The sequence below is a fragment of the Lemur catta genome, chromosome 18, assembly GCF_020740605.2.
Source record: "Lemur catta isolate mLemCat1 chromosome 18, mLemCat1.pri, whole genome shotgun sequence".
Taxonomy (NCBI): Eukaryota; Metazoa; Chordata; class Mammalia; order Primates; family Lemuridae; genus Lemur; species Lemur catta.
The window spans coordinates 45,364,242-45,378,617 of NC_059145.1; the positions used below are offsets into that span (position 1 = coordinate 45,364,242).

Below are 14,376 nucleotides of genomic sequence, written 5' to 3' on the forward strand. Positions count from 1 at the left end.
GGCACTGTCCTCTGTTGCCCCCTCTCTGGCTCCCTGACTCTCTCCTCCTCACCCCTCCTACAGATCCTACTTCCCTTTGGGTTGGAAAACAATTTCTTTCATCATCACGCACTCCTTCAGAAATTATTGTTTAGGGCATACGCTTCGGGCTTCCTGTATGCGAGCAATCTAGAACTTTAAAAGTCTTATCTCTCAAAGTTACTGCATCTGCCATGAGCTTCAAAAGTCTGTTTCAAGAACCAAAGCCGAGCACTGGCTCATCTCTATCTCCACGTTGCAGCCCGCTCCAGAGGAGATAAGCCTTGGCCTCTCGCTCTAATTTAGCAGAGGGAGGAAGGACTGCAGATTAAAATGAATTGGCTAGAACTAAGGTAGTTAAATTAAAATTTCAAATGTTATTCCTCTACATGTTGTATCTGAGAATAGTGAAATTGCTAATTGCGTTTGTGAGAAATACAGGAATAAGTAAATGGCATGTGTTAGTATTTTAACTATTCAGATGTGCTGCAATGGCATACGTTATTTGAAGTAAAGCTAGTAGATTTACAAGCCCTCTCTCTCGACATCCACTCTTGCACTCTTCCATTTAGAACAAAGTCACCCCAATTTTAGCCACAAAGCCACAGATAAAATTTCCCAGCCTCCCTTGAGCGCAGTGTGGCCATCTGCCAAATTCTAGTCCAGAAATGATTTGTGTGACTAACTTCCAAATCACTTCCTTAAAAAGGGAACTGTTTGCTCTCCACTTCTTTCCCACTATCCAAGGGTCACATGCCACAATCTCGGGGACAAGTCAGTTTGGCCATGCCAACAAGCCCCACAGCTTGATGGGACAATGATAAAAGGACCTTGGGTCCTTGGTTACCCTCAGGCAGGACAGCTGCTCTGGACCACCCACCAGTTAAACCTGCCGCTTATCTTTAATGACAGAGGGTTAAAATGTCTCCTTGTTTAAGCCACTGTTATTTTGGCCTCTCTTAGTAGCCAAACCAATATCTTGGTTAATAAACCATCCAAGACTGGAAACATTTCTAAAGCATCTGTTATACACACAGCCCTGTGCTAGCCACTGGGGCATGATGGAAACAGTGCACAGATTCATACCATATGTTGTCAAATGGAGAAAACTAGACCCACACACATACAGTTGTGTGAACATACAATGCAGTAAATAATATGACAAAGGAAAGGCAATGACAGGAGGGTGCAAGGGGTTCAGACAAATACATGGCCTGAAGAACAGGTTATGAAAAAAAAAAAAAGACCTGGGAAAAAAGGTGGGACCTGACCTGAGTTTCACGGGTTGGGTGGAGCCGGGCCAGGCACAGGGGAGAGGGAAGGGGACACTTGGGCAAACAGAGCAAAGTGGAGGTAGAGTCTGTGCAAGGCAGCGGGCAGTGAGGGGACTGGGGAGAACAGGCCAAAGGAGCGCGGTAGGACACGGAGGGACCAGTTGTGCTGGGTGGGCGTGAGTGCTGGCCTGTGCAGTGAGGACAGCGCTCTCCAGGGGCGGGAAGAGTCTCCCCCTGCTGGGTGCTGCTGCTCCTGTCAACGCTGACATCCCTGCCGCCCAGCCAAGGCCCCTTCTCTGTAGCTTCCAGAGACTGAGTCACAGAAGCCTTCTGTAGAACCTGCCTCACCCACATCCCCTTACTTTTTATCATTCCATTCATGCCAGCCCCTGTATCTCATTGCCTAAAGGCTCCCTCTGGCCACCAGAGCCAGCCATGCCCACAGGGTCCCCATAATTAGTGCCCTGTTGGCGCTCCCGTGGGAGGTGGTGGATAAATACTGCAGCCCCCTCATCCCTTGGGTGGAATAACAGAGGCGCGTGTTCTACACTGGCTCTCAGAGCTCCCCGGACTGATTAAGCCCCAGATACCCACAGTAGCTTGAAAACGCACCTTTGACTGGCTTCCTTCCCTTCCCTACATCATGTCCCTGCTCTCTCTGGGTGTTTCCTGGTATCGTCTCCCAGATAAACTACCTTCATTAGAATCCTGATCTCCAGATCTGCCACCAGGAGAACCAGACCTTGACCCTCGACTGTCCTATGCTGGCTTTATTTAGACAGCACAGAGGCCGAGACAATGTGAGACTAACAGGGTAAAATTGAGACCCTGCAGGTCTCACAAACACAATGCAGAGAGCCAGTGAAATCAGCCACTGGGCTCTGGTCACACTGGTGACACCCAGTCACCAGCCTTTCCCTTCCCTCCGAGAAGTGGTGATCTGTCAGGGAGACTGGCCTCGCACAAAAAGGTCATCTTCAAATTCATGTTTAATTACCTCTTCTTCCTCTATCAGGTAACATCCCCATGGTTACAAGAAAGCCTCACCTCCTTCTACTTGCATCTTCTCAGGAGAGGAGTTAAAGAAACCTTGGGGCGGAGTCTAAAGGCCGTGGGGGTTGGCCTTTCAGCCCCCTTCTGTCCAGGCTTTCAGCCCTGAACAAACAGCAGGGAGTCCTGGGGGTCTTTCAGGAAAGGAGTGTCATGGCAAGGTGCCCATGTCTTCAGGAGCACACTTGAGCAAACCAGCACACTTTCTTGTTTTGTTCCTCAGTGACTGCTTGAACTTAGGAGTAGAAGGAGTCAGTTAGATGTGAGTCCAAGAGGTCAATATAGGCGTCATACTGGCTAAACAAAACAGGGAAATGGGACCATCCACATTCCTCAAATGAGGCCAAAGAGTCTCTGATTTTAAAATACAGAGCTGATGTTTCACAACAGAGTGGGAAGTGGCACGACCTGGGAGATCAAGGTCATTACTTCCCACTTGCTGGCTTCGTGAGCTCAAACAGGTCAGAGATTCTCAGTCACAGAATGTGGCACCAGGGAGAACCCTGGAGAGAAGCCACTTAAAGGCAGGGCAGGATGAAAGGCCACAGGGGTGAAGTGAGGCTCCCAGGCTCCCCCATCAGCCACCGGAAGGGCTGGGATTTGAACGCAGTTGTCTGCCGGCTACACTGTTCTTTACACACCTCACAGCTTCCTCTCCCTTCCCTTCCCTACGCTTCAGCTGCTTCTCCTGCAGTGTGAGGATAATAACCACACACGTGTGGAAGACTTTGCGAATGACCCCTCCAAATTCCATTCCACCCCTCCTCTGTTGAGCAGTGGCAATGGGACTTGAAAAATTGATCCTTACTCTAGAGGTAAGCCCTGATTGGTCTCAGCCCATCATAATAACCCCATTCCCTTGCCAGTGGTTGATTCAGCAACCCAGGCCTAAGCTAATCGGTGCTTGGTGTTCCCTTGGTACACAGTTACCGAATAAGGCATGGGCACACCGTCTTATTGGATAAGACTGGACCAAACAGGTTTCTGTTTCTTTCTCTCTCTCTCTTCCTCTCTCCAAGTACAAGGAAGAAAGCCTGCAGTGCTACGGAGATCGGTAGTCATCCTGCAGCCTAAGTTACTCTTTTCTGGGTTGTTGTGAGATTAAATGAGGCAATGCAGGTGAAGAACTTAGCGCAGTGCGGGGCCTGTAATAAGTGCTCAGACCACAGCAGCCCGCCATACAGTGGCACTCTGTCTACGGCTCCTTGGCACATAAGGAAATTACTAGACAGTTCCACTCCATTCTATCTCGGTCAAGGTGTAATATTCACCTTTATTGCTCATTCCATGCCACAGTTCAACATCCCCACCCTCTGCTCAGAGGGGCTGCAGAGGGCCCTGGCGGATTGTCTTCCAGCCACAGATGGGGGGTGGGGGTTCCACGCTTAAGGGGAAGTGTGCACAGCTCCTTCCACCATTCCTCACCCCAAAGACAGGGGGCCCTTTTTCTGTCCCTCACTCTGAGCATCCGCACTCCCTCTGCACCTTCCTCCCCAGTCTGCCTTTTCCTCTCCTGCCCACCAGCCCCAGCCCTACCTGGTTTGGGGGAACAGACCACTGCTCTGCTGCGGGTATCCTAACTTTGCTATTGATCACTGTGGCCTACAGCTTCCTCCAGGCTTTGTTTCTGTCTCATTAGGGTAAAGAAAAGCAGCTTTTAGGGCATCTGTGAGAGAAAAGGAGCAGCAGGAAAAAAAAAAAAAAAGAATACACACAGATTCCCCACCCTTTTGAGGAACAAAAGTGTTCACACACTTAAAGTATCTAATCACAGTGTCTCATTACAAGGACCCAAGTCATAGTAGCTATTATTGTTCATGACAGATTCATTGCAAAAATCGCCCCAATTCCCTGTCTCCTCCTGCATACATGCCCCTTTGTAGGCCCTTCCATTAAGAGGTAGAGACTACTGCCCCGCCCATTGGATCTGGGACAGCTTGTGACTTGCTTCAGCCGATAGAATGAGTGATAGAACACCGGTGCTGAGCGAGCCTTCAGGTGGCCCTGCATGCTTTTCTGCTGCCCAGCTGCCACGAGGATAAGCCAGCCCAAACTGGCCTCCTGGAGGATGAGAGATCGATCGTGCGGAGCCAAGACAAGCCCTCCTGGTGACTGTAGATGCATAAGCTGAGATCAACAGAGCCTGGGCAAGATGAACAGAGCTGCCCAGCCAATCCACAGATTGACGGCCTGAAATAACTATTTATTGTTGCATGCCACTGAGATTTTCCAGTTACTTTTTTATGCAGTATAATTGTGGCAATAACTACTAGCTGATGTGCTATTTGCTCATTATTATTAATATTATTGACAGGCAGTTGACTAAAGAAGAAAATGTAATTTTGTGTGCAGGCTGTCTGGAGACTGCTCAGGCAGACAGAGAGCGCCCTGTCAAGCTGGCGTGGGACTGGGCCTTGGAAGGGGGCGGAAGGGGACCAGGAAGAAGGCAGCAAGCACTTCCTGTCTGCATCTGTGACCTTCCCAAAGTTCAGTGGTCTTCAAATTTTTGCTTGCATGCTCATCTCAAAAAAGAATTTTGAAAAATTGTACACCCTCGCATATTTTTAAGTTTGCAGGTAAAAGTTTTCATCGTAAGTTTAAGTGATTGCAAGGGATATAATTTTCATTTTACTGCAAATATTGACATTTTAAACATAAAACTATCAGTCTTAAATTATTAAAGGGAATCTGGCGCTCAATGACTTCATACCCATCACCGTCCAATTTAAAATATATAAATAAGCTCATCTTTACTGCAGAGAAATTTTACATTTTCCCTTTTTCTCCTTGAATTCCTATTTCTTTTATATTTCCTCCATAAACCTTTAGCATAATTTAATATACTTTTAAACTTTGAAAATATTTTATTGATCACCCTATCATACATTAAAAATATATTAGATATGTACTTTTCATACATTAAAAATGTATTTTATTCTTGTGACCTTAAGGCTCTTCATGTTTAAAAAATTACTTCTGGATTTGAATTATCACACAACTGATCAAAACTGCATAAAAATGCTACCAATTTCGATCATTTTTTAAACATAAAAAGTTAAAAATAATTGGAAATGCATCTCCTAATGAGATGAAATATGATCTAACTTTTGATATGCACTTAATGAAAGAGAAAGGTATATTCTGCTAAAAATTAATCAGTCTGAAGCTAGAATAATATTATTCTTGTTAATGGGAAGTAGAAAACATTAAATATTTTATATGGCAAAATAAAATAAGCAGTAGCAATCATTGGATTATTTCATGATATGATTTCATAAAATGGATTTTAAATTATCTTTTTGAATAACATGCACTGCATTGGAAACAAGTCACTTACAATTTTTATCTGTGTGTTTTATTTGATGTATCTTGAAAATTGCAAACGTCTTAGAAAACCTTACAGTTACATTTAAATTAGTCAGTGTCACTAACCTATATGCCTGGGCTGTACTGTAGTGCTCATCCTTTGAGCTAAAGACCTGACCTAGGATCAGTGCTGAGTGTAGTTGAAAAGTACTGCTTACATTTACATACATTTGAAAAGGCTGTGTCCTTTTTTTCTCTAGTATTCAATGTTTCTGACGGATGCTCCCTTTGCTTTGCTGTCTGTCATTGGACTCTCCTTCAAGAAGGAAAATCTCTTGACTCTCACCACTCTGGCTACCATACATACATATTCAGAACATCATCCTGTATGTCAAAACACTGTTTTCTAGGCCATCTTCTCCCTCACGTACAGTACACAAGGTGGGGAAATACTAGGGAAAATACAGAATCTTCGTTAAGCAATAAAGAACTCTTTCCCTTATTTTTCTCCATTCTCCCTGACATTTGCACACCATGTGGCAATACTGCCACAGTCAGATCCAGAGTGAGTAAGGGGTACGCCTGCTTTTCTTCTTTTTAAAAAACAATAAAGTGAGACAACAAATATTGTCATCTCAGAGGTGCTCCCAGGCAAATCAAACCAGAAAAATATGTGTATGGAAATTAAGGATCTGGAAATTGGTCCCCTTAAAATAACCCATGCTCAATCTCCCTTGGAACTTTTTCATAGGAACCTATCGTGGCTACCCTCCTTCAGTGAGTGCTTTCCTATCTGTACAAAAGACTCTTCCACCAATTGTCTCAGTTGATCCTGCCACACTAGGTTAAGGGGATGGACAAAGACTGCCGTATCTATTTTACAGTTGTGCAGCTCCATCCTACTTCCTTCCCTCCCTTTCTCCTGAGGGCTGTCCCCCAGTAAATCACGTGCAGAAAAATCCCGTCTCATGATCTGCTTAGAACAGACTTGGTCTGGAGCAGAAGGCAAGGTTGTTCTAAATGAGAAAGTAAAGGATAAAGTCAAGAACCAAAGCCAAGTGAGACTGGAAGTATTATAAAGAAAAGACTAGGGGTGTGTGGTTGGGACATGGTGGGACTAGTTACACCAATAAAATAGAAAGGCCTGAGGATAAGGATGTCAGCAACAGAAGGAGACTCCCTGTACCTTCAAAGTCCCCTTAGAGCTCCCTGATGCAAGCAGAAAAGGAGCTTCCACCAGGGACCTTTAATTCCAGGGTGCTAGACAGGCAAGGGGAGGGGAGGCCAGTAGAATTGCTAAGCAGCATTGTGGCAGGACTTCACCTCAGGCTCCAGAGATCTCTCCCTGATGCCCGGAAAGCCCCTGCGGGCCACCTTGGACCTCACCTTTGGGATTTGCCTGACTCTGCTACCTGGCTACAGTTGGCAGTTTTAATTTCGTCTGCTCAGAACAGTACTCCTCTTCTCCTGGGAAATGTTCCTCCAACCTCTTCTAGTGGAGACTGCCAAAAATAGTATCCCACCCCACACATAGTGATTGGTCCAGAGACAGGCACATTCCTAGCCAAGACAATCAGGGCTAAAATTTTTAACTTAAAAAAAAATCAAAGTATTTACTATTTTAACTAGGTAATACATTTATGTAGTTCAAAAATCAAACTGTCAAAAAGAGAAGGTATGCAGTAAAAAATCTTGTTCTCTCTCTTTCCCTAGTTCTCCCATAACCAGGCACTTCTTAGGGTATCCTTCCATAGTTCTTTGTGCACATACGAACAAGCACAAATTTATTATCTTTCTTTTATCACACAAATGGTGGCTTAAGGTGCACATTTTCTGCTCCTGGATTTTTTTTTTTCTCTTAACATTGTATCTTGGTGGGATCTTTCCATATCAGTAGATGAAGTACTTCCTCACCTGCATTTTTTTTTTCTTTTTGAGACAGAGTCTCGCTCTGTTTCCCAGGCTAGAGTGCTGTGGCATCAGGCTAGCTCACAGCAACCTCAAACTCCTGGGCTTAAGCGACCCTACTACCTCAGCCTCCCAAGTAGCTAGGACTACGGGCATGCGCCACCATGCCCAGCTAATTTTTTCTATATATATTTCTAGTTGGACAGATAATTTCTTTCTATGTTTAGTAGAGACGGGGTCTTGCTCTTGCTCAGGCTGGTCTCGAACTCCTGACCTCGAGCGATCCACCCACCTCGGCCTCCCAGAGTGCTAGGATTACAGGCGTGAGCCACCGCACCCTGCCCTCATCTGTATTTTTTAATAGTATAGCTACAGAGTATTCCATTGAATATATGTACTATACATTATTTAATCAGTGTCCTTTCAATGGACATTTATATTGTTTCTTGTCTTTGCTATTCCAAACAACATTGTAGTGACATATATTGTTTTGCATGTCTGAGAATATTTGTATGATAAATTCCTAGAAGTGGGACTACTTGTCTTGAGGCATATGGGCTAATTTCCCTTTCTGTGGGTTGCACCAATTTTTCACTCTTGTGTGCAATGTATGCAACTGCCATTTCCCCATAGCCATGCCACTAGACAGTGCTATCAAACTTCGGGATTTTGCCAAATCTGACAAGTTAAAAAATGGCATCTTAGAACAGTTTTAATTTTCAGCATCTTTTATCTTTGGGTTGGAGGACTCCAAATGCTTGCAAAGCCGTAAGGAGGGGACCCCAGGCTCTCAGTGGCCGTACCTCAGCCATGTGGAAAAGGCCAGTTTGGATGAAGGCCAATTGTGGACAGAGAGGAGCAGAATTGAGAGACAGGGATGGAGGGTCCCTGGCTCAAGATGCCTGGGCCTCCCCACACTGGACTACAGTAGCCAGTGACACTTCCTCTTTTGATTTAAATTGGTTCAAGCTGGGATTCATCCAGATTGAGGGTGCACAAAAAACCCCATCAGGCTACGGTGATCTTGTTACCAGGTAGACCTGCCAGCTGCTTGGCCAAGAGCCAGGACCTTGTAAGAAGTTGCTATAGGTATAGTACAACCACTTTAGAAAACCGTTTGATGGTTTCTAATAAATTTAAACATACACCTACCCTGCAGACCAGCAATTCCACTCCTAGGTGTGTACCCTGGAAAAACACCTGCATATGTCCCCCAAAGGACAAAAATTCTTTGGTCATAATAGACAAACACTGGAAATTACCCAAATGCCCATCAACAGGGCATGACAAAACAGTAAACTGAGGTACTTCTTTTAATGGAAGAACGAATTACTGATACAACATAAAAGAATCTCACAAACATAATGTCAAGCAGAAGTCAGACATAAAAAAAAATGCATCCTATATGATCAGATTTTTATGAAGTTCAAGAAAAGGCATAACTATATAATCTATAGTGACAAGGTTAGAATGGTTTTTGTCCCTGCAAGAAGCATTACTTGGAAGGAGGCATGAGAGTAGTTTCTCAGGTAATGGAAATGTTCGATATCTTCATTGGGGTAATGGTTACATAGGGAGGTTTGCAACTGTCAAAATTTATCAAAGTGTACTTTTTTATTATATCTCAATTTTTTTTAAAAGTAAAAGAATATTATCAACAACAAACAAGCCATTGTAGGGAACAGAAGTGGAACATCTCAGAGATCATCACTTTTAGTAGCTGTAGGTAACACTGAATCTGTCCTCTCTGGGGACAAAAGCCCCTGTGGGTAGAAGGAGAAGTCTCTGCCCTCGGTAATCTGCACACACTTTGCTGTGGATACTCAGTGGATCCTCAGCTCTCTGGGAGCCTCCCCCAAACCAGCCTTTCTCACATGGTTTGGCTGCTCAGACATCTGTCCTCATCTGCCAGACAGCTGAGGTCCCAAGAGGGGCTAGTGTCCAGGCCGCCCCAGGCTCTGGTCAGACAGACCCACCCCCACCCTGGCTGCACCCTCAGAGTCCATGTGAATGAGATGATAATGGGCTCCTTTGGTGGGTCTTTCTGGGGAGTCCAGATACCAGGGTATGAGGTCTGACATTATCCATGCTGTATACATTACAGCTATTTCATTATTTGTTCATGAGAGCTGTGTTGACTGAGTTCTGAGGCCTTGGCTTGCCAGGGTGAGCAAGGCAAGGGAGGGGCTGAGGAGAGGGCTGGGAGTTTTCGTGGTCGCCACGCTGAGTCCTTGAACATTACACACCTGGATTAAGTAAAAGCTCTGGAGCAGAATTCATTGCAATTGGTTCCCACCCTCTTCCAGTAATTAGAGGGTAATTTGGGGTAGGAGATTTGTATCAAGCCTCATTTACACTGGCCTGCAAATGCCTTTAATCTACCTTCTTACCTTCTAAGAGAGATGTTGGAGGAACACCAAGGGGAGCTTGGGGAGAAGGAAGGCTGGGAGGATGACAGTTCTACGGGGCTGGGAGGGCGAGCGGGAGAAGGTAGGCAGTGGAGAGGCGTTCTGAAGGGAGATGAGAAAGCAGCAGAGAGGGGCACCCTCGGTGCCGCTGGGTAAAGCCAGGTGCAGCAGCAGAGCCTGAGGACTGCATGGCACAGCGGAGTAGCTACTAGCCCCATGTGTCTGCGGAGCACTTAAAATGTGGCTAGTGTGCTGTAACTCTATTTTTAGTATTATTTCATTCTGATTGATGTAAGTGCAAACTGAAAACCTGAAGTAGGCTAAAAATGCTTTCCTTTGAGAACAGCTTCATTAATACCTATTTGATATTTTTAAAGTTAACTATTAAAATTTATTTCACCTGATTATTTTTAATGTGGCTACTAGAAAATTTTAAATTCTATAACAAGCATGCATCCTATTTCTGTTGACCAGCACTGTCCTAAGACACCAGGATACTTGCTCCATTCTGTCCTACTCCCTTCCAGCAGACGGCATGGGGTTGTGCAACTTGGAGGTCGTTCTTTTATATGCATCAACATTAACCCCATTCAGGTAAGCTCTGCTGTTATAGTTTGCTCATCTAACGAAGTCATCCATTCAGAAGTTGAAGGAAATAAGCAAACAGATAAACAAGCCCATGAAGGAAGCAGGCCCCTAGGGGTGTGTTGCCTCTGTGTGCCTTCCCCTAAGTGCAGTAGGAAACCAGTCCTGACCTTTACTGAGAGGAGTGAGGGGGCCTAATTTGCATTTTAATATATCACTCAGGCTGCCCCAGGGAGAAGGAACTGATGGAGAGAGAGTGAAAGTGGGGCCCGGTGGGTAGGCCTCTGCAGCAACCTAGGCAGCTGTTAGTATTGGTTGCTGTAAGTTGACCCTGAAAAGAATTTTGCATTAAACAAAACAAAGCAATGGGAAAGCAACTATAAAATAAGTGTCATCTTCCCTCGGCCTCAAGGGTAACTTTTTCTAGTACATTTTTCGAAAAGGCGGGATGTCCAGTATCCCTCTTGTGTTGTCCTCTCAGCTGCAGGCACCTCCGCACTCACTGGTCAGCCCTGGGATGGGCCCCAGCCTCCTCTGTCACTGTCCCTGAGCAAGCTCCCGCAGAGAAGCGTTGTCCTGACTGCTCAACTCTTCATTCCTGTGACAACCCCAGCCCCAGCTCATCAAAGTCCCAGCCTCCTTCCTCTATGCCCAGCCTCTGGTTTCCAGGCAGGACCTACCTACATAAGGTCAATGTCAGAGCAATTCATTGATAGCTGGGTAGGTATCCAGCCAGACCACGATGTGCACGGCTCTGCCCCCTCACTGGGAGGGAAGAGGAGGGATTCTCATAACATGATTACCGTTGTTTCTATAACATAATATAAATAGCTGGTGGGAATCCCATTTAGCCACTTCAGCACTTCTCAGTCAATGGTTCTCAAATATAATGTGCGTGAGAAACACCTGGATGTTTCATAAAGTGCATATGCCTAGGAAACAGATGGCAAAGTCAAATGTGGTAATTAGGGAGCATTTAATATAGAACTATTTACAAAAGTGTGAGAATGATTAAGGGAAACCGAGGACGGTACAGAAGTGGGAGCTGTTGCCAACCCTACATTTCAAGCTATATCTCAAGGACTAAGGAAGGGAGCCAGAAGAGAAGCCTTGCTGGAGAGGCCCCTGGAAGAGCTGTGGTCTCAAGCAGAGGGACAGACCAAGAGGGACTTGGGGGAATAAACACCAGCACCTCACTCTCTTCCCACCCTCTGGGTCTCTTTTGTGCCCTCCGTTGGCCAAGCCCTACCAGAAGCCAGCTAGTGACGGAGCTCCTGGTTGTAGCCCATTCAGGTCATACCAGCCCACCTTCCAGGCCCAGTACAGCAGGGAGGAGTTTGAAAAGTGGATCTGAAAAGACAAACAGAAAATATCCAACCCATACTGTATCCGGAGCAGGAGTAATTTCCAATCTGGTAACTGCATTGGATTACCTGGTAAATTCTAGATGCCGCAGCTTAATGGCAATATTGGCAGACAGGAGACGAGCCAGATAAGGGTGAAAAGGGCACTGAAAATCATTTTAAGAATGATTTTATAAAAACAGGAATATTTAGTCTGGAGACAATAAGATTTGGGAGGGATAACCAGTAGCTATGTGGTTTAAATGGTTTGACCTGAATTGACCTGTTTTGACAGGTTTAACTGGTTTGAACTGCTCTGCAAATGCATGTCAAATCTTTACTTTTTCTGATTAACTACTTAGGTAGACACAAACCTTATTAACAGTTAATTCACTATCTTCCCCTTGCGGCTTCCCAGCCACCCAAACTGGATTGTCCAAGAATCCCAGGAGGTGACTCAGTCACAAAGGAGCCAGCCCTCCCTGATGCTGCATCGAGGGACCTGGAGCCTGGCTGTCCCATGACAACCACTGTTTCTCACTGCCACAGACCGGCTGCTGGAGCGTAGACTCACACTGCCCCTTGCGTGCTCATCTGCAGGCACAGTCCCTGTGCAGGTATAGAGGCTTATGAGCTTAGGCACCAAGGCAGTAATTCTTTCAACCCACATGCACACCCTCCATCTCTGCCCCAGGGTGGAAACAGGACAGAGGGTGGTTCCAGCCCCTGCCTCGTGCAGGCTTAGAAGCACCATCTCCACTTCTCCTTCCTGCCCACCTGTCCAACTCCCTCTGGGCCAGGTGGCCTGACTTCCAAACCTTTAAAATGCAAAATATCTTGAAAAAAATACTTGTCTTTTGAACATTGAGGTTACTTTCCCTACACATAGCCTTTGGAGAGAGCTGCCCTCAGGGGCAACAAGGTGGTGTCTAACCCAGCCACTCTGGGATGCGGAAGATAACTTCCTCTCACTGAAGAAGGCAGAGAAAGTATAGTCCCTCGAAGGCGCTTTATTGGTGACATATCACAGAGCCCCCGAACACACTTTAACAGAATGACATCACAGGGCTCCTCATGTATCAGGGCCACAAGGGCAGAAGGTTCAAGAAGTAAAAGTTAAAAGGTGACAGATTTCAGTTCAGCCCCAGGAAGAAATGTATAAAGAGAGCTATTCCAAGAAAACTGGGCCTTAGCGTGTTTGGGAATTTGTATGTTATATGGATCACTAACTAAGGGGTAGAGATGGATTATTAAACGAATGGTGTTGTCGAAAATGGCTGTTTTTGAAGGAGAAAAATGTTGGATTTAATCTAGGCTTAAAAATGAGTAAAAATCCACATGTGTGAAAGATGCCCTGAATATTTATAAAAGAATATAGAAATCTAGATTAAAAAACTAATATTTAATTATTTCAGAATGGAGAAGGAATTTCTATGAATAAATACAAGATAAGATCTCAGATAGAAAGATTTAATTAAATACATAAAATTTTTAAAAATCTATTCATCAAATCTAACAATAACAAAATGAGAAATCATAAACTGGGAAAGAAATATAAAAATAAATGTGGAAAACAAAGGCTATAATTTAAGTCATATAAAACTCTTATAAACCGATCTGAAACACAATATCACACCAATAGGAAAAAAATGAGCAAAGGAAATGTAGAGTTAAATCATAGAAGAATGAATATAAATGACCATCATAAGCATAGAAAAAAAGACATTCAACTCACTTGTATCAAAGACATATAAAACAACATAATGGTGAGGTGTTACTTTTCAATTATGAAATTGACAAGTTTTTAAAATGAGAAAGTAGGCCAAGTTTCAGTAAGAGAGGGCTCTCTTATTTAAGAAAAAGGGGTTGGTTTTGCTGTGGTAAGTTCCCTGACCCTGGAAGAGACTGAAGAGGAGCCGGCTGCCAACTGTCAGCCATGTGGCAGGGAGGGTTCTCAGCGCAGGGAGCTTAGGGCTGGTACATGCAAGCTCCCCTCTGTGTGGCTTTCAGTGCTGCGTTTCAGGGCTGGATTTCCACCTAGCTGACCTGAGGGCAGAGACTTTCTAGAAAAACAGGCTCTCCTGGACCTCACTTTCTATACTTTCTTATGTTAATTACTCTCATGTTTATAGGTAGAAACTTGTCCTCTAAGCACTACCACGTGGATGCACTGAAGGTCTAATTAAGGACAGGGCCCAGTTGTCCAAGACACTATGATATAATACATGCCAAAAAGAAAAACATCTGCCTGTATCCTCTCTGCCCAGCCCTGAGTAGTGAGTGATGAGTCAGCACACGCAGCCGAGCAAGAGTGTGCTTGGTGCCCAATCAACCTGGCATGGCGTGAGCAGCTTCCTGCCTTCTTCCGGGGAAGCAGACTGTAACCAGCAGGTTTATTGTACAAAGTATCGATCCTTAATTAATCTTTCCTTAAACAGTAAAATGAGTCTGTCTTTCTTCTTCACTTTTTCCCCTCTCTCACCT

General features: G+C 44.9%; 1 long non-coding RNA gene across 1 annotated transcript in view; it reads right to left on the minus strand.

Moving 5' to 3' along the window:
* LOC123623142 overlaps positions 1–14,376 on the minus strand; it is a 55,816-nt gene that overhangs the window by 41,191 nt on the left and 249 nt on the right. The window lies entirely within an intron of this gene.